Source organism: Phalangium opilio, unplaced genomic scaffold (genome assembly GCF_054372755.1).
Source record: "Phalangium opilio isolate 3A_F unplaced genomic scaffold, DU_Popi_V2 ptg001421l_1, whole genome shotgun sequence".
Taxonomy (NCBI): Eukaryota; Metazoa; Arthropoda; class Arachnida; order Opiliones; family Phalangiidae; genus Phalangium; species Phalangium opilio.
Window position 1 is genome coordinate 718,229 of NW_028324258.1, and position 27,649 is coordinate 745,877.

The 27,649-nt window shown below is 46.9% G+C and overlaps 4 non-coding genes across 4 annotated transcripts; 2 read left to right on the forward strand and 2 right to left on the reverse strand.

The window, feature by feature from the left end:
• Window positions 1–869: 869 nt before the first annotated feature.
• TRNAT-GGU (transfer RNA threonine (anticodon GGU)) lies at window positions 870–942 on the forward strand. The gene has a single exon. It is a non-coding gene; the product is annotated as a tRNA-Thr (tRNA).
• A 74-nt stretch (window positions 943–1,016) lies between these two features.
• On the forward strand, window positions 1,017–1,089 carry TRNAK-CUU (transfer RNA lysine (anticodon CUU)). Its single transcript has one exon. It is a non-coding gene; the product is annotated as a tRNA-Lys (tRNA).
• A 22,064-nt stretch (window positions 1,090–23,153) lies between these two features.
• Window positions 23,154–23,226, reverse strand: TRNAD-GUC (transfer RNA aspartic acid (anticodon GUC)). Its single transcript has one exon. It is a non-coding gene; the product is annotated as a tRNA-Asp (tRNA).
• Window positions 23,227–24,477: 1,251 nt separating this feature from the next.
• On the reverse strand, window positions 24,478–24,550 carry TRNAY-GUA (transfer RNA tyrosine (anticodon GUA)). The gene has a single exon. It is a non-coding gene; the product is annotated as a tRNA-Tyr (tRNA).
• Window positions 24,551–27,649: the final 3,099 nt, after the last annotated feature.

The following is a 27,649-nucleotide window of genomic DNA, read 5'->3' on the forward strand; positions in this document are numbered from 1 at the left end:
CAATGGTTAGCGCGTTCGGCTGTTAATCGAAAGGTTGGTGGTTCGAGCCCATTCGGGAGCGGTGTTGTGAGGTCTCAGATGTAGCGTGAAAAGTCAAACTTTTTCCATAATACGTGATAACCTTCTATTATCTGAGCTTCCGTGGCTCAATTGTTAGCGCGTTCGGCTGTTAACCAATAGGTTGGTGGTTCGAGCCCATCCGGGAGAAGTGTTGTGACGTCTCAGATGTAACGTAAAATGTCAGAGTTTTTCCACAATACCTGACGAACATTTAATTTTTGGGCTTCCGTGGCTCAATGGTTAGAGCGTTCGGCTGTTAACCAATAGGTTGGTGGTTCGAGCCCTCCCGGGAGCGGTGTTGTGACGTCTCAGATGTAACGTAAAATGTCAGAGTTTTTCCACAATACTTGACGAGCATTTAATTTTTGGGCTTCCGTGGCGCAATGGTTAGCGCGTTCAGATGTTAATCGAAAGGTTGGTGGTTCGAGCCCATCCGGGAGCGGTGTTGTGAGGTCTCAGATGTGAAGTAAAAACTCAAAGTTTTACCTCAATACCTGACGAAAATTTAATTTTTGGGCTTCAGTGACGCAATGGTCAGCGCGTTCAGCTGTTAACCGAAAGGTTGGTGGTTCGAGCCCACCCGGGAGCGGTGTTTTTGGATCTCAAATGTAACGTAAATAGCCAAAGTTTTTCCACAATACCTGACGACCATTTAATTTTTGGGCGTCCGTGGCGAATGGTTAGCGCGTTCGGCTGTTAACCGAAAGGTTGGTGGTTCGAGCCCATCCGGGAGCGGTGTTGTGAGGTCTCAGATGTGAAGAAAAAAGTCAAAGTTTTACCTCAATACCTGACGAACATTTAATTTTTGGGCTTCCGTGGCTCAATGGTTAGAGCGTTCGGCTGGTAACCAATAGGTTGGTGGTTCGAGCCCTCCCGGAAGCGGTGTTGTGACGTCTCAGATGTAACGTAAAATATCAGAGTTTTTCCACAATACTTGACGAGCATTTAATTTTTGGGCTTCCGTGGCGCAATGGTTAGCGCGTTCAGCTCTTAATCGAAAGCTTGGTGGTTCGAGCCCATCCGGGAGCGGTGTTGTGAGGTCTCAGATGTGAAGTAAAAACTCAAAGTTTTACCTCAATACCTGACGAAAATTTAATCTTTGGGCTTCAGTGGCGCAATGGTCAGCGCGTTCAGCTGTTAACCGAAAGTTTGGTGGTTCGAGCCCATCTGGGAGCGGTGTTGTGAGGTCTCAGATGTGAAGTAAAAAGTCAAAGTTTTACCTCAATACCTGACGAAAATTTAATTTTTGGGCTTCAGTGGCGCAATGGTTAGCGCGTTCGGCTGTTAACCAATAGGTTGGTGGTTCGAGCCCATCCGGGAGAGGTGATGTGACGTCTCAGAGGTAACGTAAAATGTCAGAGTTTTTCCACAATACCTTACGAACATTTAATTTCTGGGCTTCCGTGGCTCAATGGTTAGCGCGTTCGGCTGTTAATCGAAAGGTTGGTGGTTCGAGCCCATTCGGGAGCGGTGTTGTGAGGTCTCAGATGTAGCGTGAAAAGTCAAACTTTTTCCATAATACGTGATAACCTTCTATTATCTGAGCTTCCGTGGCTCAATTGTTAGCGCGTTCGGCTGTTAACCAATAGGTTGGTGGTTCGAGCCCATCCGGGAGAAGTGTTGTGACGTCTCAGATGTAACGTAAAATGTCAGAGTTTTTCCACAATACCTGACGAACATTTAATTTTTGGGCTTCCGTGGCTCAATGGTTAGAGCGTTCGGCTGTTAACCAATAGGTTGGTGGTTCGAGCCCTCCCGGGAGCGGTGTTGTGACGTCTCAGATGTAACGTAAAATGTCAGAGTTTTTCCACAATACTTGACGAGCATTTAATTTTTGGGCTTCCGTGGCGCAATGGTTAGCGCGTTCAGATGTTAATCGAAAGGTTGGTGGTTCGAGCCCATCCGGGAGCGGTGTTGTGAGGTCTCAGATGTGAAGTAAAAACTCAAAGTTTTACCTCAATACCTGACGAAAATTTAATTTTTGGGCTTCAGTGACGCAATGGTCAGCGCGTTCAGCTGTTAACCGAAAGGTTGGTGGTTCGAGCCCACCCGGGAGCGGTGTTTTTGGATCTCAAATGTAACGTAAATAGCCAAAGTTTTTCCACAATACCTGACGACCATTTAATTTTTGGGCGTCCGTGGCGAATGGTTAGCGCGTTCGGCTGTTAACCGAAAGGTTGGTGGTTCGAGCCCATCCGGGAGCGGTGTTGTGAGGTCTCAGATGTGAAGTAAAATGTCAGAGTTTTTCCACAATACCTGACGAACATTTAATTTCTGGGCTTCCGTGGCGAATGGTTAGCGCGTTCGGCTGTTATCCGAAAGGTTGGTGGTTCGAGCCCATCCGGGAGCGGTGTTGTGAGGTCTCAGATGTAGCGTGAAAAGTCAAACTTTTTCCATAATACGTGATAACCATTTATTTTCCGAGCTTCCGTGGCTCAATTGTTAGCGCGTTCGGCTGTTAACCAATAGGTTGGTGGTTCGAGCCCACCCGGGAGCGGTGTTTTGGGATCTCAAATGTAACGTAAATAGCCAAAGTTTTTCCACAATACCTGACGACCATTTAATTTTTGGGCGTCCGTGGGGCAATGGTTAGCGCGTTCGGCTGTTAACCGAAAGGTTGGTGGTTCGAGCCCATCCGGGAGCGGTGTTGTGAGGTCTCAGATGTGAAGTAAAAAGTCAAAGTTTTACCTCAATACCTGTCGACCATTTAATATTTGGGCTTCCGTTGCGCAATGGTTAGCGCGTTCGGCTGTTAACCGAAAGGTTGGTGGTTCGAGCCCACCCGGGAGCGGTGTTGTGGGATCTCTAATGTAACGTAAAAACCCAAAGTTTTTCCACAATACCTGACGACCATTTAAATTTTGGGCGTCCGTGGCGCAAAGGTTAGCGCGTTCGGCTGTTAACCGAAAGGTTGGTGGTTCGAGCCCATCCGGGAGCGGTGTTGTGACGTCTCAGATGTTACGTAAAATGTCAGAGTTTTTCCACAATACCTGACGAACATTTAATTTTTGGGCTTCCGTGGCGCAATAATTAGCGCGTCCAGCTGTTAATCGAAAGGTCGGTGGTTCGAGCCCACCCGGGAGCGGTGTTTTGGGATCTCAAATGTAACGTAAATAGCCCAAGTTTTTCCACAATACCTGACGACCATTTAATTTTTGGGCGTCCGTGGCGAATGGTTAGCGCGTTCGGCTGTTAACCGAAAGGTTGGTGGTTCGAGCCCATCCGGGAGCGGTGTTGTGAGGTCTCAGATGTAGCGTGAAAAGTCAAACTTTTTCCATAATACGTGATAACCATTTACTTTCTGAGCTTCCGTGGCTCAATGGTTAGCGCGTTCGGCTGTTAACCAATAGGTTGGTGGTTCGAGCCCATCCGGGAGAAGTGTTGTGACGTCTCAGATGTAACGTAAAATGTCAGAGTTTTTCCACAATACCTGACGAACATTTAATTTTTGGGCTTCCGTGGCTCAATGGTTAGCGCGTTCGGCTGTTAATCAAAAGGTTGGTGGTTCGAGCCCATCCGGGAGCGGTGTTGTGAGGTCTCAGATGTAGCGTGAAAAGTCAAACTTTTCCATAATACGTGATAACCATTTATTTTCTGAGCTTCCGTGGCTCAATGGTTAGCGCGTTCGGCTGTTAAGCAATAGGTTGGTGGTTCGAGCCCACCCGGGAGCGGTGTTTTGGGATCTCTAATGTAACGTAAAAAGCCAAAGTTTTTCCACAATACCTGACGACCATTTTTTTGGGGCGTCCGTGGCGCAATGGTTAGCGCGTTCGGCTGTTAACCGAAAGGTTGGTGGTTCGAGCCCATCCGGGAGCGGTGTTGTGACGTCTCAGATGTTACGTAAAATGTCATAACTTATCCACAATACCTAACAACCATTTAATTTCTGAGCTTCTGTGGCTCAATGGTTAGCGCGTTCGGCTGTTTACCAATAGGTTGGTGGTTTGAGCCCATCCGGGAGAAGTGTTGTGACGTCTCAGATGTAACGTAAAATGTCAGAGTTTTACCTCAATACCTGACGAAAATTTAATTTTTGGGCTTCAGTGGCGCAATGGTTAGCGCGTTCGGCTGTTAACCAATAGGTTGGTGGTTTGAGCCCATCCGGGAGAAGTGTTGTGACGTCTCAGATGTAACGTAAAATGTCAGAGTTTTACCTCAATACCTGACGAAAATTTAATTTTTGGGCTTCAGTGGCGCAATGGTTAGCGCGTTCGGCTGTTAACCAATAGGTTGGTGGTTCGAGCCCATCCGGGAGAGGTGTTGTGACGTCTCAGAGGTAACGTAAAATGTCAGAGTTTTTCCACAATACTTGACGAGCATTTAATTTTTGGGCTTCCGTGGCGCAATGGTTAGCGCGTTCAGATGTTAATCGAAAGGTTGGTGGTTCGAGCCCATCCGGGAGCGGTGTTGTGAGGTCTCAGATGTGAAGTAAAAACTCAAAGTTTTACCTCAATACCTGACGAAAATTTAATTTTTGGGCTTCAGTGGCGCAATGGTTAGCGCGTTCGGCTGTTAACCAATAGGTTGGTGGTTCGAGCCCATCCGGGAGAGGTGTTGTGACGTCTCAGAGGTAACGTAAAATGTCAGAGTTTTTCCACAATACCTGACGAACATTTAATTTCTGGGCTTCCGTGGCGAATGGTTAGCGCGTTCGGCTGTTATCCGAAAGGTTGGTGGTTCGAGCCCATCCGAGAGCGGTGTTGTGAGGTCTCAGATGTAGCGTGAAAAGTCAAACTTTTTCCATAATACGTGATAACCATTTATTTTCCGAGCTTCCGTGGCTCAATTGTTAGCGCGTTCGGCTGTTAACCAATAGGTTGGTGGTTCGAGCCCATCCGGGAGCGGTGTTGTGACGTCTCAGATGTTACGTAAAATGTCATAACTTATCCACAATACCTAACAACCATTTAATTTCTGAGCTTCCGTGGCTCAATGGTTAGCGCGTTCGGCTGTTAACCAATAGGTTGGTGGTTCGAGCCCATCCGGGAGAAGTGTTGTGACGTCTCAGATGTAACGTAAAATGTCAGAGTTTTTCCACAATACCTGACGAACACTTAATTTTTGGGCTTCCGTGGCGCAATGGTTAGCGCGTTCGGCTGTTAATCGAACGGTTGGTGGTTCGAGCCCATCCGGGAGCGGTGTTGTGAGGTCTCAGATGTAGCGTGAAAAGTCAAACTTTTTCCATAATACGTGATAACCATTTATTTTCTGAGCTTCCGTGGCTCAATTGTTAGCGCGTTCGGCTGTTAACCAATAGGTTGGTGGTTCGAGCCCACCCGGGAGCGGTGTTTTTGGATCTCAAATGTAACGTAAATAGCCAAAGTTTTTCCACAATACCTGACGACCATTTAATTTTTGGGCGTCCGTGGCGAATGGTTAGCGCGTTCGGCTGTTAACCGAAAGGTTGGTGGTTCGAGCCCATCCGGGAGCGGTGTTGTGAGGTCTCAGATGTGAAGTAAAAAGTCAAAGTTTTACCTCAATACCTGACGAAAATTTAATTTTTGGGCTTCAGTGGCGCAATGGTTAGCGCGTTCGGCTGTTAACCAATAGGTTGGTGGTTCGAGCCCATCCGGGAGAGGTGTTGTAACGTCTCAGAGGTAACGTAAAATGTCAGAGTTTTTCCACAATACCTGACGAACATTTAATTTTTGGGCTTCCGTGGCTCAATGGTTAGAGCGTTCGGCTGTTAACCAATAGGTTGGTGGTTCGAGCCCTCCCGGGAGCGGTGTTGTGACGTCTCAGATGTAACGTAAAATGTCAGAGTTTTTCCACAATACTTGACGAGCATTTAATTTTTGGGCTTCCGTGGCGCAATGGTTAGCGCGTTCGGCTGTTAATCGAAAGGTTGGTGGTTCGAGCCCATCCGGGAGCGGTGTTGTGAGGTCTCAGATGTAGCGTGAAAAGTCAAACTTTTTCCATAATACGTGATAACCATCTATTATCTGAGCTTCCGTGGTTCAATTGTTAGCGCGTTCGGCTGTTTTCCAATAGGTTGGTGGTTCGAGCCCATCCGGGAGAAGTGTTGTGACGTCTCAGATGTAACGTAAAATGTCAGAGTTTTTCCACAATACCTGACGAACATTTAATTTTTGGGCTTCCGTGGCTCAATGGTTAGAGCATTCGGCTGTTAACCAATAGGTTGGTGGTTCGAGCCCTCCCGGGAGCGGTGTTGTGACGTCTCAGATGTAACGTAAAATGTCAGAGTTTTTCCACAATACTTGACGAGCATTTAATTTTTGGGCTTCCGTGGCGCAATGGTTAGCGCGTTCAGATGTTAATCGAAAGGTTGGTGGTTCGAGCCCATCCGGGAGCGGTGTTGTGAGGTCTCAGATGTGAAGTAAAAACTCAAAGTTTTACCTCAATACCTGACGAAAATTTAATTTTTGGGCTTCAGTGACGCAATGGTCAGCGCGTTCAGCTGTTAACCGAAAGGTTGGTGGTTCGAGCCCACCCGGGAGCGGTGTTTTTGGATCTCAAATGTAACGTAAATAGCCAAAGTTTTTCCACAATACCTGACGACCATTTAATTTTTGGGCGTCCGTGGCGAATGGTTAGCGCGTTCGGCTGTTAACTGAAAGGTTGGTGGTTCGAGCCCATCCGGGAGCGGTGTTGTGAGGTCTCAGATATGAAGTAAAAAGTCAAAGTTTTACCTCAATACCTGACGAAAATTTAATTTTTGGGCTTCAGTGGCGCAATGGTTAGCGCGTTCGGCTGTTAACCAATAGGTTGGTGGTTCGAGCCCATCCGGGAGAGGTGTTGTAACGTCTCAGAGGTAACGTAAAATGTCAGAGTTTTTCCACAATACCTGACGAACATTTAATTTCTGGGCTTCCGTGGCGAATGGTTAGCGTGTTCGGCTGTTATCCGAAAGGTTGGTGGTTCGAGCCCATCCGGGAGCGGTGTTGTTAGGTCTCAGATGTAGCGTGAAATGTCAAACTTTTTCCATAATACGTGATAACCATTTATTTTCCGAGCTTCCGTGGCTCAATTGTTAGCGCGTTCGGCTGTTAACCAATAGGTTGGTGGTTCGAGCCCATCCGGGAGAAGTGTTGTGACGTCTCAGATGTAACGTAAAATGTCAGAGTTTTTCCACAATACCTGACGAACACTTAATTTTTGGGCTTCCGTGGCGCAATGGTTAGCGCGTTCGGCTGTTAATCGAACGGTTGGTGGTTCGAGCCCATCCGGGAGCGGTGTTGTGAGGTCTCAGATGTAGCGTGAAAAGTCAAACGTTTTCCATAATACGTGATAACCATTTATTTTCTGAGCTTCCGTGGCTCAATTGTTAGCGCGTTTGGCTGTTAACCAATAGGTTGGTGGTTCGAGCCCACCCGGGAGCGGTGTTTTGGGATCTCAAATGTAACGTAAATAGCCAAAGTTTTTCCACAATACCGGATGACCATTTAATTTTTGGGCGTCCGTGGCGCAATGGTTAGCGCGTTCGGCTGTTAACCGAAAGGTTGGTGGTTCGAGCCCATCCGGGAGCGGTGTTGTGAGGTCTCAGATGTGAAGTAAAAACTCAAAGTTTTACCTCAATACCTGACGAAAATTTAATTTTTGGGCTTCAGTGACGCAATGGTCAGCGCGTTTAGCTGTTAACCGAAAGGTTGGTGGTTCGAGCCCACCCGGGAGCGGTGTTTTTACCTCTCCGAGTGACGTATGTCACGGAGAGGTTCTAATTTCGACGTGTCTGTGTGTCTGTGTGTCTGTCTGTCTGTCTTTCCGTTGTTACACCCACGTGACCGCGTTCGCAGTTTGCAAATCGGAGCAAACGTGTATTCAATTTCCAGACCGCATATACAGTCCGGGAAATTGTATTTCACTTACAGGCTATTACTCCATTGCCTGTCTAACAACTCTGTTCCTTTGTCCACCCCACATGGACACCAGTCTGAACTTACTGGCTTCTAAACACCACCACCTGCTCGTCTTTGTCCATTCCACATGGACACCACCAGTCTGTACACCTGGCTTCTAACACCACCATCTTCTGGTCTTTGTTTTTGTCCATCCCACATGGACACCAGTTTTTACACCTGGCTTCTAACACCAGCATCTTCTGGTCTTTGTTTTTGTCCATCCCACATGGACACCAGTCTGTACACCTGGCTTCTAACACCACCATCTTCTGGTCTTTGTTTTTGTCCATCCCACATGGACACCAGTCTGTACACCTGGCTTCTAACACCACCATCTTCTGGTCTTTGTTTTTGTCCATCCCACATGGACACCAGTCTGTACACCTGGCTTCTAACACCACCATCTTCTGGTCTTTGTTTTTGTCCATCCCACATGGACACCAGTCTGTACACCTGGCTTCTAACACCACCATCATCCTTAAGGTTAAGACATACGCGGCGATCGGCTAGGGTTACGAGAAACGTCTAGCCTTCCATTGGAGGGGTCTTCCTCCAAGGTTCACGCAATTGCGGTTGTTCTTGCTTTTAACTGTAGTTCGACACCCTTATATACTACCTATTTTAGTAAGGCGAAGCAACCGGCGTATGCTTCATTTCAAACGCCAATATTAGTCAAGTCTCTCAAGAATGTTTAATTGTTCTTTATCAAAACGATGTAACGCTCAATAAGGCGAACAACTAACGAAGAAAATATTAAATATTAATTATATTTATTTTAATATTTAAGATAATCTCTTTTCTCAATTCAAAATGAATACGGAAAGAGTTAAAAAGTAGTCTATTTTTTTTTGTCTGTGTGTGTCTGTCCGTTGTCACACTAGTGCGCCGAGTTAGCAGTTCGCGTTGTTTAATATTCACTTTTTCCATAATATAAAGTGAATATGTGGAAATCTTTTTCGTAATTACGATGCATTTAGTACTTTTGTAGCTTTAAAGCTCTGTTTCATTTTGATATTCCAAGGATGTTTTTTAATATTATTATTTGAAATGGCTGTTTATATATTACTTCAGCTATACTAATCTGTATATAGAATAATCCTTGGTTTAGTTATTTCAAGGAGAAAGCTAAGGCCTGGATTCTATCGGGTAAATCAAGTTTGATCCGCAATAGGCTTAGTGAACTAAAGAGTAAATAATTGAGACCTGAGGTGGAGTAAACTTTGGGTTTTGATTATCGTGTCTGTAATCATAGATAATAAACACAAGGATCGGAAGGTATGCCTTCCGTAGTGTATCTCTCTTTGCCGCGCTTGTGCGGGGGGGCCGCACGCCAAACTTCTGCAGTTGACTTCCGCTTCTGCGCAGACGAGGTATGCATGCTCGTTTTTCGCTCCGCCCCGTGGCACCCGTGTGGCCCTTAATCTAAACCGAGGCTTAGGAAGTTTTTCAATAATTATTGAAAATACAACATTATAAATTAACCTGACCTTTAAGGGGTATCCTTTTTTGTTTCTAGTAAGTAGTTTATAGTCAGTTAAAGCCATAGTGCCAAGATATGCTCATATGATACTATAAGATGATAACCGATAGGCCTAAAAACTTTAAAAGAATGCACGTGGGGAAATTTGTTTTCCAACACGTGCATTATTTATCCATGATTCTACGCTGTACGCATGCGCTGGTTTCCGGAAGTAGAACCTACCCAGTTTGTACAAAGCGCGGCAAGCTCTGCCCCGACCTTCTGATCCTGGTGTTTATTATCTATGCTGTAATGAAGGGACATTAACGGTTCAGAGTGAGCCGAAAGTTAAATACACGTTTAAATTATCAGATTTAGATTTTATAATAGAAGAAAGCATCATGGTAGCTATTAGATCAGTGAAAGGGCTAATCGTTATCGGGTTAGTGGTATGCATCAGAGAATAAAATTTAACATAGAACTTATATTATTTGTAAATAATGATTTCAAACCTAGGATTAGCGGATGATTATATATTTTGACAATGTAGAGAAAACTATTCAATGACTTAAGCCTCGTTAGACAAAACAAAGCGAAAAAATGTTGCTCTAGTATTTCGATATTGAGTCGTATACTAGTCTTTTCCCCTACTCGGAGAGGTAATATTTTGGTTTTCCCAACTTGTTGGATCTCAAATGTAACGTAAATAGCCAAAGTTTTTCCACAATACCTGACGACCATTTAATTTTTGGGCGTCCGTGGCGAATGGTTAGCGCGTTCGGCTGTTAACCGAAAGGTTGGTGGTTCGAGCCCATCCGGGAGCGGTGTTGTGAGGTCTCAGATGTGAAGTAAAAAGTCAAAGTTTTACCTCAATACCTGACGAAAATTTAATTTTTGGGCTTCAGTGGCGCAATGGTTAGCGCGTTCGGCTGTTAACCAATAGGTTGGTGGTTCGAGCCCATCCGGGAGAGGTGTTGTAACGTCTCAGAGGTAACGTAAAATGTCAGAGTTTTTCCACAATACCTGACGAACATTTAATTTCTGGGCTTCCGTGGCAAATGGTTAGCGCGTTCGGCTGTTATCCGAAAGGTTGGTGGTTCGAGCCAATCCGGGAGCGGTGTTGTTAGGTCTCAGATGTAGCGTGAAAAGTCAAACTTTTTCCATAATACGTGATAACCATTTATTTTCCGAGCTTCCGTGGCTCAATGGTTAGCGCGTTCGGCTGTTAACCAATAGGTTGGTGGTTTGAGCCCATCCGGGAGAAGTGTTGTGACGTCTCAGATGTAACGTAAAATGTCAGAGTTTTTCCACAATACCTGACGAACACTTATTTTTTGGGCTTCCGTGGCGCAATGGTTAGCGCGTTCGGCTGTTAATCGAACGGTTGGTGGTTCGAGCCCATCCGGGAGCGGTGTTGTGAGGTCTCAGATGTAGCGTGAAAAGTCAAACTTTTTCCATAATACGTGATAACCATTTATTTTCTGAGCTTCCGTGGCTCAATTGTTAGCGCGTTCGGCTGTTAACCAATAGGTTGGTGGTTCGAGCCCACCCGGGAGCGGTGTTTTGGGATCTCAAATGTAACGTAAATAGCCAAAGTTTTTCCACAATACCGGATGACCATTTAATTTTTGGGCGTCCGTGGCGCAATGGTTAGCGCGTTCGGCTGTTAACCGAAAGGTTGGTGGTTCGAGCCCATCCGGGAGCGGTGTTGTGAGGTCTCAGATGTGAAGTAAAAAGTCAAAGTTTTACCTCAATACCTGACGACCATTTAATATTTGGGCTTCCGTTGCGCAATGGTTAGCGCGTTCGGCTGTTAAACGGAAGGTTGGTGGTTCGAGCCCACCCGGGAGCGGTGTTGTGGGATCTCTAATGTAACGTAAAAACCCAAAGTTTTTCCACAATACCTGACGACCATTTATTTTTTGGGCGTCCGTGGCGCAAAGGTTAGCGCGTTCGGCTGTTAACCGAAAGGTTGGTGGTTCGAGCCCATCCGGGAGCGGTGTTGTGACGTCTCAGATGTTACGTAAAATGTCAGAGTTTTTCCACAATACCTGACGAACATTTAATTTTTGGGCTTCTGTGGCGCAATAATTAGCGCGTCCAGCTGTTAATCGAAAGGTCGGTGGTTCGAGCCCACCCGGGAGTGGTGTTTTGGGATCTCAAATGTAACGTAAATAGCCCAAGTTTTTCCACAATACCTGACGACCATTTAATTTTTGGGCGTCCGTGGCGAATGGTTAGCGCGTTCGGCTGTTAACCGAAAGGTTGGTGGTTCGAGCCCATCCGGGAGCGGTGTTGTGAGGTCTCAGATGTAGCGTGAAAAGTCAAACTTTTTCCATAATACGTGATAACCATTTACTTTCTGAGCTTCTGTGGCTCAATGGTTAGCGCGTTCGGCTGTTAACCAATAGGTTGGTGGTTCGAGCCCATCCGGGAGAAGTGTTGTGACGTCTCAGATGTAACGTAAAATGTCAGAGTTTTTCCACAATACCTGACGAAAGTTAATTTTTGGGCTTCCGTGGCTCAATGGTTAGCGCGTTCGGCTGTTAATCAAAAGGTTGGTGGTTCGAGCCCATCCGGGAGCGGTGTTGTGAGGTCTCAGATGTAGCGTGAAAAGTCAAACTTTTTCCATAATACGTGATAACCATTTATTTTCTGAGCTTCCGTGGCTCAATGGTTAGCGCGTTCGGCTGTTAAGCAATAGGTTGGTGGTTCGAGCCCACCCGGGAGCGGTGTTTTGGGATCTCAAAGGTAACGTAATTAGCCAAAGTTTTTCCACAATACCTGACGATCATTTAATTTTTGGGCGTCCGGGGCGCAATGGTTAGCGCGTTCGGCTGTTAACCGAAAGGTTGGTGGTTCGAGCCCAGCCGGGAGCGGTGTTGTAGGATCTCTAATGTAACGTAAAAAGCCAAAGTTTTTCCACAATACCTGACGACCATTTTTTTTGGGGCGTCCGTGGCGCAATGGTTAGCGCGTTCGGCTGTTAACCGAAAGGTTGGTGGTTCGAGCCCACCCGGGAGCGGTGTTGTAGGATCTCTAATGTAACGTAAAAAGCCAAAGTTTTTCCACAATACCTGACGACCATTTTTTTTGGGGCGTCCGTGGCGCAATGGTTAGCGCGTTCGGCTGTTAACCGAAAGGTTGGTGGTTCGAGCCCATCCGGGAGCGGTGTTGTGACGTCTCAGATGTTACGTAAAATGTCATAACTTATCCACAATACCTAACAACCATTTAATTTCTGAGCTTCTGTGGCTCAATGGTTAGCGCGTTCGGCTGTTAACCAATAGGTTGGTGGTTTGAGCCCATCCGGGAGAAGTGTTGTGACGTCTCAGATGTAACGTAAAATGTCAGAGTTTTTCCACAATACCTGACGAACATTTAATTTTTGGGCTTCCGTGGCTCAATGGTTAGCGCGTTCGGCTGTTAACCAATAGGTTGGTGGTTCGAGCCCTCCCGGGAGCGGTGTTGTGACGTCTCAGATGTAACGTAAAATGTCAGAGTTTTTCCACAATACCTGACGAGCATTTAATTTTTGGGCTTCCGTGGCGCAATGGTTAGCGCGTTCAGCTGTTAATCGAAAGGTTGGTGGTTCGAGCCCACCCGGTAGAGGTGTTGTTGGGTCTCATATGTAGCGTAAAAAGTCAAAACTTTTCCACAATACGTGACAACCATTTATTTTCTGAGCTTTCGTGGCTCAATGGTTAGCGCGTTCGGCTGTTAACCAATAGGTTGGTGGTTCGAGCCCACCCGGGAGCGGTGTTTTTGGATCTCAAATGTAACGTAAATAGCCAAAGTTTTTCCACAATACCTGACGACCATTTAATTTTTGGGCGTCCGTGGCGAATGGTTAGCGCGTTCGGCTGTTAACCGAAAGGTTGGTGGTTCGAGCCCATCCGGGAGCGGTGTTGTGAGGTCTCAGATGTGAAGTAAAAAGTCAAAGTTTTACCTCAATACCTGACGAAAATTTAATTTTTGGGCTTCAGTGGCGCAATGGTTAGCGCGTTCGGCTATTAACCAATAGGTTGGTGGTTCGAGCCCATCCGGGAGAAGTGTTGTGACGTCTCAGATGTAACGTAAAATGTCAGAGTTTTTCCACAATACCTGACGAACATTTAATTTTTGGGCTTCAGTGGCGCAATGGTCAGCGCGTTCAGCTGTTAGCCGAAAGGTTGGTGGTTCGAGCCCACCCGGGAGCGGTGTTGTGGGATCTCTAATGTAACGTAAAAAGCCAAAGTTTTTCCACAATACCTGACGACCATTTTTTTTGGGGCGTCCGTGGCGCAATGGTTAGCGCGTTCGGCTGTTAACCGAAAGGTTGGTGGTTCGAGCCCATCCGGGAGCGGTGTTGTGACGTCTCAGATGTTACGTAAAATGTCATAACTTATCCACAATACCTAACAACCATTTAATTTCTAAGCTTCTGTGGCTCAATGGTTAGCGCGTTCGGCTGTTAACCAATAGGTTGGTGGTTTGAGCCCATCCGGGAGAAGTGTTGTGAGGTCTCAGATGTAACGTAAAATGTCAGAGTTTTTCCACAATACCTGACGAACATTTAATTTTTGGGCTTCAGTGGCGCAATGGTCAGCGCGTTCAGCTGTTAACCGAAAGGTTGGTGGTTCGAGCCCAAACGAGAGAGGTTTTGTGGGGTCTCAGATGTAGCGTGAAAAGTCGTAACTTTTCAACAATACCTGACAACCATTTAATTTCTGAGCTTCCGTGGCTCAAAGGTTAGCGTGTTCGGCTGTTAACCAATAGGATGGTGGTTCTAGCCCATCCGGGAGCGGTGTTGTGAGTTCTCAGATGTAACGTAAAATGTCAGAGTTTTTCCACAATACCTGACGAACATTTAATTTTGGGGCTTCCGTGGCGCAATGGTTAGCGCGTTCGGCTGTTAATCGAAATGTTGGTGGTTCGAGCCCACCCGGTAGAGGTGTTGTGGGGTCGCAGATGTAGCGTAAAAAGTCAAAACGTTTCCACAATACGTGACAACCATTTATTTTCTGAGCTTTCGTGGCTCAATGGTTAACGCGTTCGGCTGTTAACCAATAGGTTGGTGGTTCGAGCCCACCCGGGAGCGGTGTTTTCGTATCTCAAATGTAACGTAAATAGCCAAAGTTTTTCCACAATAAATGACGACCATTTAATTTTTGGGCGTCAGTGGCGAATGGTTAGCGCGTTCGGCTGTTAACCGAAAGGTTGGTGGTTCGAGCCCATCCGGGAGCGGTGTTGTGAGGTCTCAGATGTAGCGTGAAAAGTCAAACTTTTTCCATAATACGTAATAACCATTTATTTTCTGAGCTTCCATGGCTCAATGGTTAGCGCGTTCGGCTGTTAACCAATAGGTTGGTGGTTCGAGCCCACCCGGGAGCAGTGTTTTGGGATCTCAAATGTAACGTAAATAGCCAAAGTTTTTCCACAATACCTGACGACCATTTAAATTTTGGGCGTCAGTGGCGCAATGGTTAGCGCGTTCGGCTGTTAACCGAAAGGTTGGTGGTTCGAGCCCATCCGGGAGCGGTTATGTGAGGTGTCAGATGTGAAGTAAAAAGTCAAGGTTTTACCTCAATACCTGACGAAAATTTTATTTTTGGGCTTCAGTGGCGCAATGGTCAGCGCGTTCAGCTGTTAACCGAAAGGTTGGTGGTTCGAGCCCTCCCGGGAGCGGTGTTGTGACGTCTCAGATGTAACGTAAAATGTCAGAGTTTTTCCACAATACCTGACGAGCATTTAATTTTTGGGCTTCCGTGGCGCAATGGTTAGCGCGTTCAGCTGTTAATCGAAAGGTTGGTGGTTCGAGCCCACGCGGGAGAGGTGTTGTGAGGTCTCAGATGTAGCGTGAATAGTCAAACTTTTTCCATAATACGTGATAACCATTTATTTTCTGATCTTTCGTGGCTCAATGGTTAGCGCGTTCGGCTGTTAACCAATAGCTTGGTGGTTCGAGCCCACCCGGGAGCGGTGTTTTTGGATCTCAAATGTAACGTAAATAGCCAAAGTTTTTCCACAATACCTGACGACCATTTAATTTTTGGGCTTCCGTGGCGCAATGGTTAGCGCGTTCAGCTGTTAATCGAAAGGTTGGTGGTTCGAGCCCATCCGGGAGCGGTGTTGTGAGGTCTCAGATGTGAAGTAAAAAGTCAAAGTTTTACCTCAATACCTGACGACCATTTAATTTTTGGGCTTCCGTGGCGCAATGGTTAGCGCGTTCAGCTGTTAACCGAAAGGTTGGTGGTTCGAGCCCAAACGAGAGAGGTTTTGTGGGGTCTCAGATGTAGCGTGAAAAGTCGTAACTTTTCAACAATACCTGACAACCATTTAATTTTTGGGCGTCCGTGGCGCAATGGTTAGCGCGTTCGGCTGTTAACCGAAAGGTTGGTGGTTCGAGCCCATCGGGGAGCGGTGTTGTGACGTCTCAGATGTTACGTAAAATGTCAGAGTTTTTCCACAATACCTGACGAACATTTAATTTTTGGGCTTCCGTGGCGCAATAATTAGCGCGTCCAGCTCTTAATCGAAAGGTTGGTGGTTCGAGCCCACCCGGAAGAGGTGTTGTGGGGTCTCAGATGTAGCGTCAGGTATTGTGGAAAAACTCTGACATTTTACGTTACATCTGAGACGTCACAACACCGCTCCCGGGTGGGCTCGAACCACCAACCTTTCGGTTAACAGCTGAACGCGCGGACCATTGCGCCACTGAAGCCCAAAAATTATATTTTCGTCAGGTATTGAGGTAAAACTTTGACTTTTTACTTCACATCCGAGACCTCACAACACCGCTCCCGGATGGGCTCGAACCACCAACCTTTCGGTTAACAGCCGAACGCGCTAACCATTGCGCCACGGACGCCCAAAATTTAAATGGTCGTCAGGTATTGTGGAAAAACTTTGACTATTTTCGTTACATTTGAGATCCCAAAACACCGCTCCCGGGTGGGCTCGAACCACCAACCTATTGGTTAACAGCCGAACGCGCTAACCATTGAGCCACGGAAGCTCAGAAAATAATTGGTTATCACGTATTATGGAAAAAGTTTGACTTTTCACGCTACATCTGAGACCTCACAACACCGCTCCCGGATGGGCTCGAACCACCAACCTTTCGGTTAACAGCTGAACGCGCTGACCATTGCGCCACTGAAGCCCAAAAATTAAATTTTCGTCAGGTATTGAGGTAAAACTTTGACTTTTTACTTCACATCTGAGACCTCACAACACCGCTCCCGGATGGGCTCGAACCACCAACCTTTCGGTTAACAGCCGAACGCGCTAACCATTCGCCACGGACGCCCAAAAATTAAATGGTCGTCATTTATTGTGGAAAAACTTTGGCTATTTACGTTACATTTGAGATACAAAAACACCGCTCCCGGGTGAGCTCGAACCACCAACCTATTGGTTAACAGCCGAACGCGCTAACCATTGAGCCACGGAAGCTCAGAAAATAAATGGTTATCACTTATTATGGAAAAAGTTTGACTTTTCACGCTATATCTGAGACCTCAGAACACCGCTCCCGGATGGGCTCGAACCACCATCCTTTCGATTAACAGCCGAACGCGCAAACCATTGAGCCACGGAAGCTCAAAAATTAAATGGTTGTCACGTATTGTGGAAAAGTTTTGACTTTTTACGCTACATCTGAGACCCCACAACACCTCTTCCGGGTGGGCTCGAACCACCAACCTTTCGATTAACAGCTGAACGCGCTATCCATTGCGCCACGGAAGCCCAAAAATTAAATGCTCGTCAGGTATTGTGGAAAAACTCTGACATTTTACGTTACATCTGAGACGTCACAACACCGCTCCCTGGAGGGCTCGAACCACCAACCTATTGGTTAACAGCCGAACGCGCTAACCATTGAGCCACGGAAGCTCAGAAAATAAATGGTTATCACTTATTATGGAAAAAGTTTGACTTTTCACGCTACATCTGAGACCTCACAACACCGCTCCCGGATGGGCTCGAACCACCAACCTTTCGATTAACAGCCGAACGCGCTAACCATTGAGCCACGGAAGCTCAAAAATTAAATGGTTGTCACGTATTGTGGAAAAGTTTTGACTTTTTACGCTACATCTGAGACCCCACAACACCTCTTCCGGGTGGGCTCGAACCACCAACCTTTCGATTAACAGCTGAACGCGCTAAACATTGCGCCACGGAAGCCCAAAAATTAAATGTTCGTCAGGTATTGTGGAAAAACTCTGACATTTTACGTTACATCTGAGACCTCACAACACCGCTCCCGGATGGGCTAGAACCACCAACCTATTGGTTAACAGCCGAACGCGCTAACCATTGAGCCACGGAAGCTCAGAAATTAAATGGTTGTCAGGTATTGTGGAAAAACTTTGGCTAGTTACGTTACATTTGAGACCCAAAAACACCGCTCCCGGGTGGGCTCGAACCACCAACCTATTGCTTAACAGCCGAACGCGCTAACCATTGAGCCACGGAAGCTCAGAAAATAAATGGTTATCACGTATTATGGAAAAAGTTTGACTTTTCACGCTACATCTGAGACCTCACAACACCGCTCCCGGATGGGCTCGAACGACCAACCTTTCGATTAACAGTTGAACGCGCTAACTATTGAGCCACGGAAGTCCAAAAATTAAATGTTCGTCAGGTATTGTGGAAAAACTTTGACTTTTTACTTCACATCTGAGACCTCACAACACCGCTCCCGGATGGGCTCGAACCACCAACCTTTCGGTTAACAGCCGAACGCGCTAACCATTGCGCCGCGGACGCCCAAAAATTAAATGGTCGTCAGGTATTGTGGAAAAACTTTGGCTATTTACGTTACATTTGAGATCCAAAAACACCGCTCCCGGGTGGGCTCGAACCACCAACCTTTCGGTTAACAGCTGAACGCGCTGACCATTGCGCCACTGAAGCCCAAAAATTAAATTTTCGTCAGGTATTGAGGTAAAACTTTGACTTTTTACTTCACATCTGAGACCTCACAACACCGCTCCCGGATGGGCTCGAACTACCAACCTTTCGATTAACAGCTGAACGCGCTGACCATTGCGCCACTGAAGCCCAAAAATTAAATGTTCGTCAAGTATTGTGGAAAAATTCTGACATTTTACGTAACATTTGAGACGTCACAACACCGTTCCCGGATTGGCTCGAACCACCAACCTTCCGATTAACAGCCGAACGCTCTAACCATTGCGCAACGGAAGCCCAAATATTAAAAGGTCGTCAGTTATTGGGGAAAATCCTTGACTTTTTACGTCACATCTGCGACCTCACAACACCGCTCCCGGGTGGGCTCGAACCATCAACCTATTGGTTAACAGCCGAACGCGCTAACCATTGCGCAACGGAAGCCCAAATATTAAATGGTCGTCAGGTATTGTGGAAAATCCTTGACTTTTTACGTCACATCTGAGACCTCACAACACCGCTCCCGGGTGGGCTCGAACCACCAACCTATTGGTTAACAGCCGAACGCGCTAACCATTGCGCAACGGAAGCCCAAGAATTAAATGGTCGTCAGGTATTGTGGAAAAACTATGACATTTTACGTTACGTCTGAGACCTCACAACACCGCTCCCGGATGGGCTCGAACCACCAACCTATTGGTTAAAAGCCGAACGCGCTAACCATTGAGCCACGGAAGCTCCGATATTAAATGGTTGTCAGGTATTGTGGAGAAACTCTGACTTTTTACGTTACATCTGAGACCCCACAAAACGCTCCCGGAGGGGCTAGAACCACCAACCTTTTGAATAACAGCTGAGCGCACTAACCATTGCGCCACGGAAGCCCAAAAATTAAATGTTCGTCAGGTATTGTGGAAAAACTCTGACTTTTCACGTTACATCTGAGACACCACAAAACGCTCCCGGATGGGCTCGAACCACCAAACTTTCGGTTCGTCAGTTATTGTGGAAAACGTTTTACTTTTTACGTTACATCTGAGACCTCACAACACCGCTCCCAGATGGGCTCGAACCACCAACCTATTGGTTAAGAGCCGAACGCGCTAACCATTGAGCCACGGAAGTTCAGAAATTAAATGTTTGTCCCGTATTGTGGAAAAGTTTTGAATTTTTATGCTACATCTGAGACCCCACAACACCGCTCCCGGGTGGGCTCGAACCACCAACCTTTCGGTTAACTGCTGAACGCACTAACCATTGTGCCACGGAAGCCCAAAAATTAAATGTTCGTCAGTTATTGTGGAAAAACTCTGACATTTTACGTTACATCTGAGACCTCACAGCACCGCTCCCGGGAGGGCTCAAACCACCACTCTTTTGAATAACAGCTGAACGCGCTAACCATTGCGCCACGGAAGCACAAATATTAAATGGTCGTCAGGTATTGTGGAAAACTTTTGACTTTTTACGTCACATCTGAGACCTCACAACACCGCTCCCGGATGGGCTCGAACCACCAACCTTTCGGTTAACAGCCGAACGCACCAACCATTGCGCCATGGAAGCTCGAAACTTATATGGTCGTCAGGTATTGTGGAAAAACTTTGACTTTTTACGTCACATCTGAGACCTCACAACACCTCTCCTGGGTGGGCTCAGAACCACCAAACTTTCGGTTAACAGCTGTACGCGCTAACCATTGAGCCACGGAAATTCAGAAATTAAATGTTTGTCCCGTATTGTGGAAAGGTTTTGACTTTTTACGCTACATCTGAGACCCCACAACGTCTCTCCTGGGTGGGCTCGAAACACCAACCTTTCGGTTAACTGCTGAACGCGCTAACCATTGCGCCACGGAAGCCCAAATATTAAATATTCGTCAGTTATTGTGGAAAAACTATGACATTTTACGTTACATCTGAGACCTCACAACACCGCTTTCGGGTGGGCTCGAACCACCAACCTTTCGGTTAACAGCCGAACGCGCTAACCATTGCGCCACGGAAGCCCAAATGTTAAATGGTCGTCAGGTATTGTGGAAAAACCTCGACTTTTTACGTCACATCTGAGACATCACAACACCGCTCCCGGGTACGCTCGAACCACCAACCTTTTGAATAACAGTTGAGCGCGCTAACCATTGCACCACGGAAGCACAAAAATTAAATGTTCGTCAGGTATTGTGGAAAAACTCTGACTTTTTACGTCACATCTGAGACCTCACAACACCGCTCCCGGATGGGCACGAACCACCAACCTTTCGGTTCATAGCCGAACGCGCTAACCAATGCGTCACGGAAACCCAAAAATTAAATGGTTGTCAGGTATTGTGGAAAAACTTTGGTTTTTACGTTACATTTCAGATCCCACAACACCGGTCCCAGATGGGCTCGAACCACCAACCTATTGGTTAACAGCCGAAAGCGCTAACCATTGAGCCACGGAAGCTCAGAAATTAAATGGTTGTCAGGTATTGTGGAAAAACCTTGACTTTTTACGTCACATCTGAGACCTCACAGCACCGCTCCCGGGAGGGCTCAAACCACCAACCTTTCGGTTAACAGCCGAACGCACCAACCATTGCGCCATGGAAGCTCGAAACTTATATGGTCGTCAGGTATTGTGGAAAAACTTTGACTTTTTACGTCACATCTGAGACCTCACAACACCTCTCCTGGGTGGGCTCGAACCACCAAACTTTCGGTTAACAGCTGTACGCGCTAACCATTGAGCCACGGAAATTCAGAAATTAAATGTTTGTCCCGTATTGTGGAAAAGTTTTGACTTTTTACGCTACATCTGAGACCCCACAACGTCTCTCCTGGGTGGGCTCGAAACACCAACCTTTCGGTTAACTGCTGAACGCGCTAACCATTGCGCCACGGAAGCCCAAATATTAAATATTCGTCAGTTATTGTGGAAAAACTATGACATTTTACGTTACATCTGAGACCTCACAACACCGCTTTCGGGTGGGCTCGAACCACCAACCTTTCGGTTAACAGCCGAACGCGCTAACCATTGCGCCACAAAAGCCCAAATGTTAAATGGTCGTCAGGTATTGTGGAAAAACCTCGACTTTTTACGTCACATCTGAGACATCACAACACCGCTCCCGGGTACGCTCGAACCACCAACCTTTTGAATAACAGTTGAGCGCGCTAACCATTGCACCACGGAAGCACAAAAATTAAATGTTCGTCAGGTATTGTGGAAAAACTCTGACTTTTTACGTCACATCTGAGACCTCACAACACCGCTCCCGGATGGGCACGAACCACCAACCTTTCGGTTCATAGCCGAACGCGCTAACCAATGCGTCACGGAAACCCAAAAATTAAATGGTTGTCAGGTATTGTGGAAAAACTTTGGTTTTTACGTTACATTTCAGATCCCACAACATCGGTCCCAGATGGGCTCGAACCACCAACCTATTGGTTAACAGCCGAAAGCGCTAACCATTGAGCCACGGAAGCTTAGAAATAAAATGGTTGTCAGGTATTGTGGAAAAACCTTGACTTTTTACGTCACATCTGAGACCTCACAGCACCGCTCCCGGGAGGGCTCAAACCACCAGTCTTTTGAATAACAGCTGAACGCGCTAACCATGCGCCATGGAAGCCCAAAAATTAAATGGTCGTCAGGTGCTGTGGAACAACCTTGACTTGTTACGTCACATCTGAGACCTCACAACACCGCTCCCGGACGGGCTCGAAACACCAACCTATTGGTTGACAGCCGAACGCGCTAATCATTGAGCCACGGAAGCTCAGAAATTAAATGGTTGTCAGGTATTGTGGAAAAGTTTTGACTTTTCACGCTACGTCTGAGACCCCACCACACCTCTCTCGGGTGGGCTCGAACCACCAACCTTTTGAATAACAGCTGAGCGCGCTAACCATTGCGCCACGGAAGCCCAAAAATTAAATGTTCGTCAGGTATTGTGTAAAAACCTTGACTTTTTACGTCACATCTGAGACCTCACAACACCGCTCCCGGATGGGCTCGAACCACAAACCTATTGGTTAAAAGCCGAACGCGCTAACCATTGAGCCACGGAAGCTCAGAAATTAAATGGTTGTCAGGTATTGTGGATAAGTTATGACTAATTACGTTACATCTGAGACCCTACAACACCTCTCCCGGTTGGGCTCAAACCACCAACCTTTCGGTTAACAGCCGAACGCGCTAACCATTGGGCCAAGGAAGCCCAAAAATTAAATGGTCGTCAGGTATTGTGGAAAAACCTTGACATTTTACGTCGCATCTGAGACCTCACAACACCGCTCCCGAATGGGCTCGTACCACCAACCTATTGGTAAATAGCCGAACGCGCTAATCATTGCGCCAAGGAAGCCCAAAAATTAAATGTTCGTCGGTATTGTGGAAAAACTCTGACATTTTACGTTACATCTGAGACCTCACAACACCGCTCCCGGATGGGCTCGAACCACAAACCTATTGGTTAAAAGCCGAACGCGCTAACCATTGAGCCACGGAAGCTCAGAAATTAAATGGTTGTCAGGTATTGTGGATAAGTTATGACTAATTACGTTACATCTGAGACCCAACAACACCTCTCCCGGTTGGGCTCAAACCACCAACCTTTCGGTTAACAGCCGAACGCGCTAACCATTGGGCCAAGGAAGCCCAAAAATTAAATGGTCGTCAGGTATTGTGGAAAAACCTTGACATTTTACGTCGCATCTGAGACCTCACAACACCGCTCCCGAATGGGCTCGTACCACCAACCTATTGGTTAACAGCCGAACGCGCTAACCATTGAGCCACGGAAGCTCAGAAATTAAATGGTCGTCACGTATTGTGGAAAAACTTTGGCTTTCTGCGCTACATTTGAGATCCCACAACACCGCTCCCGGGTGGGCTCGAACCGCCAACCTATCGGTTGACAGCTGAACGCGCTAACCATTGCGCCACGGAAGCCCAAAAATTAAATGCTCGTCAGGTATTGTGTAAAAACCTTGACTTTTTACGTCACATCTGAGACCTCACAACACCGCTCCCGGATAGGCTCGAACCACCAACCTATTGGTTAACAGCCGAACGCGCTAACCATTGCGCCGCGGAAGCCCAAAAGTTAAATGCTCGTCAGGTATTGTGTAAAAAGCTTGACTTTTTACGTCACATCTGAGACCTCACAACACCGCTCCCGGGTGGGCTCGAACCACCAACCTATTGGTTAACAGACGAACGCGCTAACCATTGAGCCACGGAAGCTCGGAAATTAAATGGTTGTCAGGTATTGTGGAAAAACTTTGGCTTTCTACGTTACATTTGAGACCCCACAACACCTCTCCCGGGTGGGCTCGAACCACCAACCTTTCGATTAACAGCAGAACGCGCTAACCATTGCGCCACGGAAGCCCAAAAATTAAATGGTCGTCAGGTATTGTGAAAAAACCTTGACTTTTTACGTCGCATCTGAGACGTCACAGCACCGCTCCCGGATGGGCTAGAACCACCAACCTATTGGTTAACAGCCGAACGCGCTAACCATTGCGCCGCGGAAGCCCAAAAGTTAAATGCTCGTCAGGTATTGTGTAAAAAGCTTGACTTTTTACGTCACATCTGAGACCTCACAACACCGCTCCCGGATGGGCTCGAACCACCAACCTATTGGTTAACAGCCGAACGCGCTAACCATTGCGCCACGGAAGACCAAGAATTAAATGGTCGTCAGGTATTGTGGAAAAACTTTGGCTTTCTACGTTACATTTGAGATCCCACAACACCGCTCCCGGGTGGGCTCGAACCACCAACCTATTTTTTAACAGCCGAACGCGCTAACCATTGAGCCACGGATCCTCAGAAATTAAATGGTTGTCACGTATTGTGGAAACCTTTTGACTTTTTACGCTACATCTGAGACCTCACAACACCGCTCCCGGATATGCTCGAACCACCAACCTATTGGTTAACAGCCGAAAATCGCTAACCATTGAGCCACGGAAGCTCAGAAATTAAATGGTTGTCAGGTATTGTGGATAAGTTATGACTTATTACGTTACATCTGAGACCCTACAACACCTCTCCCGGTTGGGCTCGAACCACCAACCTTTCGGTTAACAGCCGAACGCGCTAACCATTGCGCCAAGGAAGCCCAAAAATTAAATGGTCGTCAGGTATTGTGGAAAATCTTTGGCTTTCTACGTTACATTTGAGATCCCACAACACCGCTCCCGGGTGGGCTCGAACCACCAACCTATTGGTTTACAGCTGAACGCGCTAACCATTGCGCCACGGAAGCCCAAAAATTAAATGCTCGTCAGGTATTGTGTAAAAACCTTGACTTTTTACGTCACATCTGAGACCTCACAACACCGCTCCCGGATGGGCTCGAACCACCAACCTATTGGTTAACAGCCGAACGCGCTAACCATTGCGCCACGGAAGCCCAAGAATTGAATGGTCGTCAGGTATTGTGGAAAAACTTTGGCTTTCTACGTTACATTTGAGATCCCACAACACCGCTCCCGGGTGGGCTCGAACCACCAACCTATTGGTTAACAGCCGAACGCGCTAACCATTGAGCCACGGAACCTCAGAAATTAAATGGTTTTCACGTATTGTGGAAACGTTTTGACTTTTTACGCTACATCTGAGACCCCACAACACCTCTCCCGGTTGGGCTCGAACAACCAACCTATTGGTTAACAGCCGAACGCGCTAACCATTGCGCCACGGAAGCCCAAGAATTAAATGGTCGTCAGGTATTGTGGAAAAACTTTGGTTTTCTACGTTACATTTGAGATCCCACAACACCGCTCCCGGGTGGGCTCGAACCACCAACCTATTGGTTAACAGTTGAACGCGCTAACCATTGAGCCACGGAACCTCAGAAATTAAATGACTGTCACGTATTGTGGAAACGTTTTGACTTTTTACGCTACATCTGAGACCCCACAACACCTCTCCCGGGTGGGCTCGAACCTTCAACCTTTCGATTAACAGCTGAACGCGCTAATCATTGCACCACGGAGCCCAAAAATTAAATGCTCGTCAGGTATTGTGTAAAAACCTTGACTTTTTACGTCACATCTGAGACCTCACAACACCGCTCCCGGATGGGCTCGAACCACCAACCTATTGGTTAACAGCCGAACGCGATAACCATTGAGCCACGGAAGCTCAGAAATTAAATGGTTGTCAGGTATTGTGGATAAGTTATGACTTATTACGTTACATCTGAGACCCTACAACACCTCTCCCGGTTGGGCTCGAACCACCAACCTTTCGGTTAACAGCCGAAAGCGCTAACCATTGCGCCAAGGAAGCCCAAAAATTAAATGGTCGTCAGGTAATGTGGAAAAACTTTGGCTTTCTACGTTATATTTGAGATCCCACAACACCGCTCCCGGGTGGGCTCGAACCACCAACCTATTGGTAAACAGCCGAACGCGCTAACCATTGCGCCACGGAAGCCCAAAAACTAAATGGTCGTCAGGTATTGTGGAAAAACTTTGGCTTTCTACGTTACATTTGAGATCCCACAACACCGCTCCCGGGTGGGCTCGAACCACCAACCTATTGGTTAAAAGCTGAACGCGCTAACCATTGCGCCACGGAAGCCCAAAAGTTAAGTGCTTGTCAGGTATTGTGTAAAAACCTTGACTTTTACGTCACATCTGACACCTCACAACACCGCTCCCGGATGGGCTCGAACCACCAACTTATTGGTTAACAGCCGAACGCGCTAACCATTGCGCCACGGAAGCCCAAGAATTAAATGGTCGTCAGGTATTGTGGAAAAACTTTGGCTTTCTACGTTACATTTGAGATCCCACAACACCGCTCCCGGGTGGGCTCGAACCACCAACCTATTTTTTAACAGCCGAACGCGCTAACCATTGAGCTACGGAACCTCAGAAATTAAATGGTTGTCACGTATTGTGGAAACGTTTTGACTTTTTACTCTACATCTGAGACCCCACAACACCTCTCCCGGGTGGGCTCGAACCTTCAACCTTTCGATTAACAGCTGAACGCGCTAATCATTGCACCACGGAGCCCAAAAATTAAATGCTCGTCAGGTATTGTGTAAAAACCTTGACTTTTTACGTCACATCTGAGACCTCACAACACCGCTCCCGGATGGGCTCGAACCACCAACCTATTGGTTAACAGCCGAACGCGATAACCATTGAGCCACGGAAGCTCAGAAATTAAATGGTTGTCAGGTATTGTGGATAAGTTATGACTTATTACGTTACATCTGAGACCCTACAACACCTCTCCCGGTTGGGCTCGAACCACCAACCTTTCGGTTAACAGCCGAAAGCGCTAACCATTGCGCCAAGGAAGCCCAAAAATTAAATGGTCGTCAGGTAATGTTGAAAAACTTTGGCTTTCTACGTTATATTTGAGATCCCACAACACCGCTCCCGGGTGGGCTCGAACCACCAACCTATTGGTAAACAGCCGAACGCGCTAACCATTGCGCCACGGAAGCCCAAAAACTAAATGGTCGTCAGGTATTGTGGAAAAACTTTGGCTTTCTACGTTACATTTGAGATCCCACGTTCGAGCCCACCCGGGATAGGTGTTGTGGGGTCTCAGATGTAGCGTAAAAAGTCAAAACTTTTCCACAATACGTGACAACCATTTAATTTCTGAGCTTCCGTGGCTCAATGGTTAGCGCGTTCGGCTGTTAACCAATAGGTTGGTGGTTCGAGCCCACCCGGGAGCGGTGTTGTGGGATCTCAAATGTAACGTAGAAAGCCAAAGTTTTTCCACAATACCGGACGACCATTTAGTTTTTGGGCTTCCGTGGCGCAATGGTTAGCGCGTTCGGCTGTTAACCAATAGGTTGGTGGTTCGAGCCCACCCGGGAGCGGTGATGTGGGATCTAAAATGTAACGTAGAAAGCCATAGTTTTTCCACAATACCTGACGACCATTTATTTTTAGGGCTTCCTTGGCGCAATGGTTAGCGCGTTCGGCTGTTAACGAAAGGTTGGTGGGTCGAGCCCAACCGGGAGAGGTGTTGTAGGGTCTCAGATGTAACGTAATAAGTCATAACTTATCCACAATACCTGACAACCATTCAATTTCTGAGCTTCCGTGGCTCAATGGTTAGCGCGTTCGGCTGTTAACCAATAGGTTGGTGGTTCGAGCCCATCCGGGAGCGGTGTTGTGAGGTCTCAGATGTAACGTAAAAGGTCAGAGTTTTTCCACAATACCTGACGAACATTTAATTTTTTGGCTTCCGTGGCGCAATGATTAGCGCGTTCAGCTGTTAATCGAAAGGTTGAAGGTTCGAGCCCACCCGGGAGAGGTGTTGTGGGGTCTCAGATGTAGCGTAAAAAGTCAAAACTTTTCCACAATACGTGACAACCATTTAATTTCTG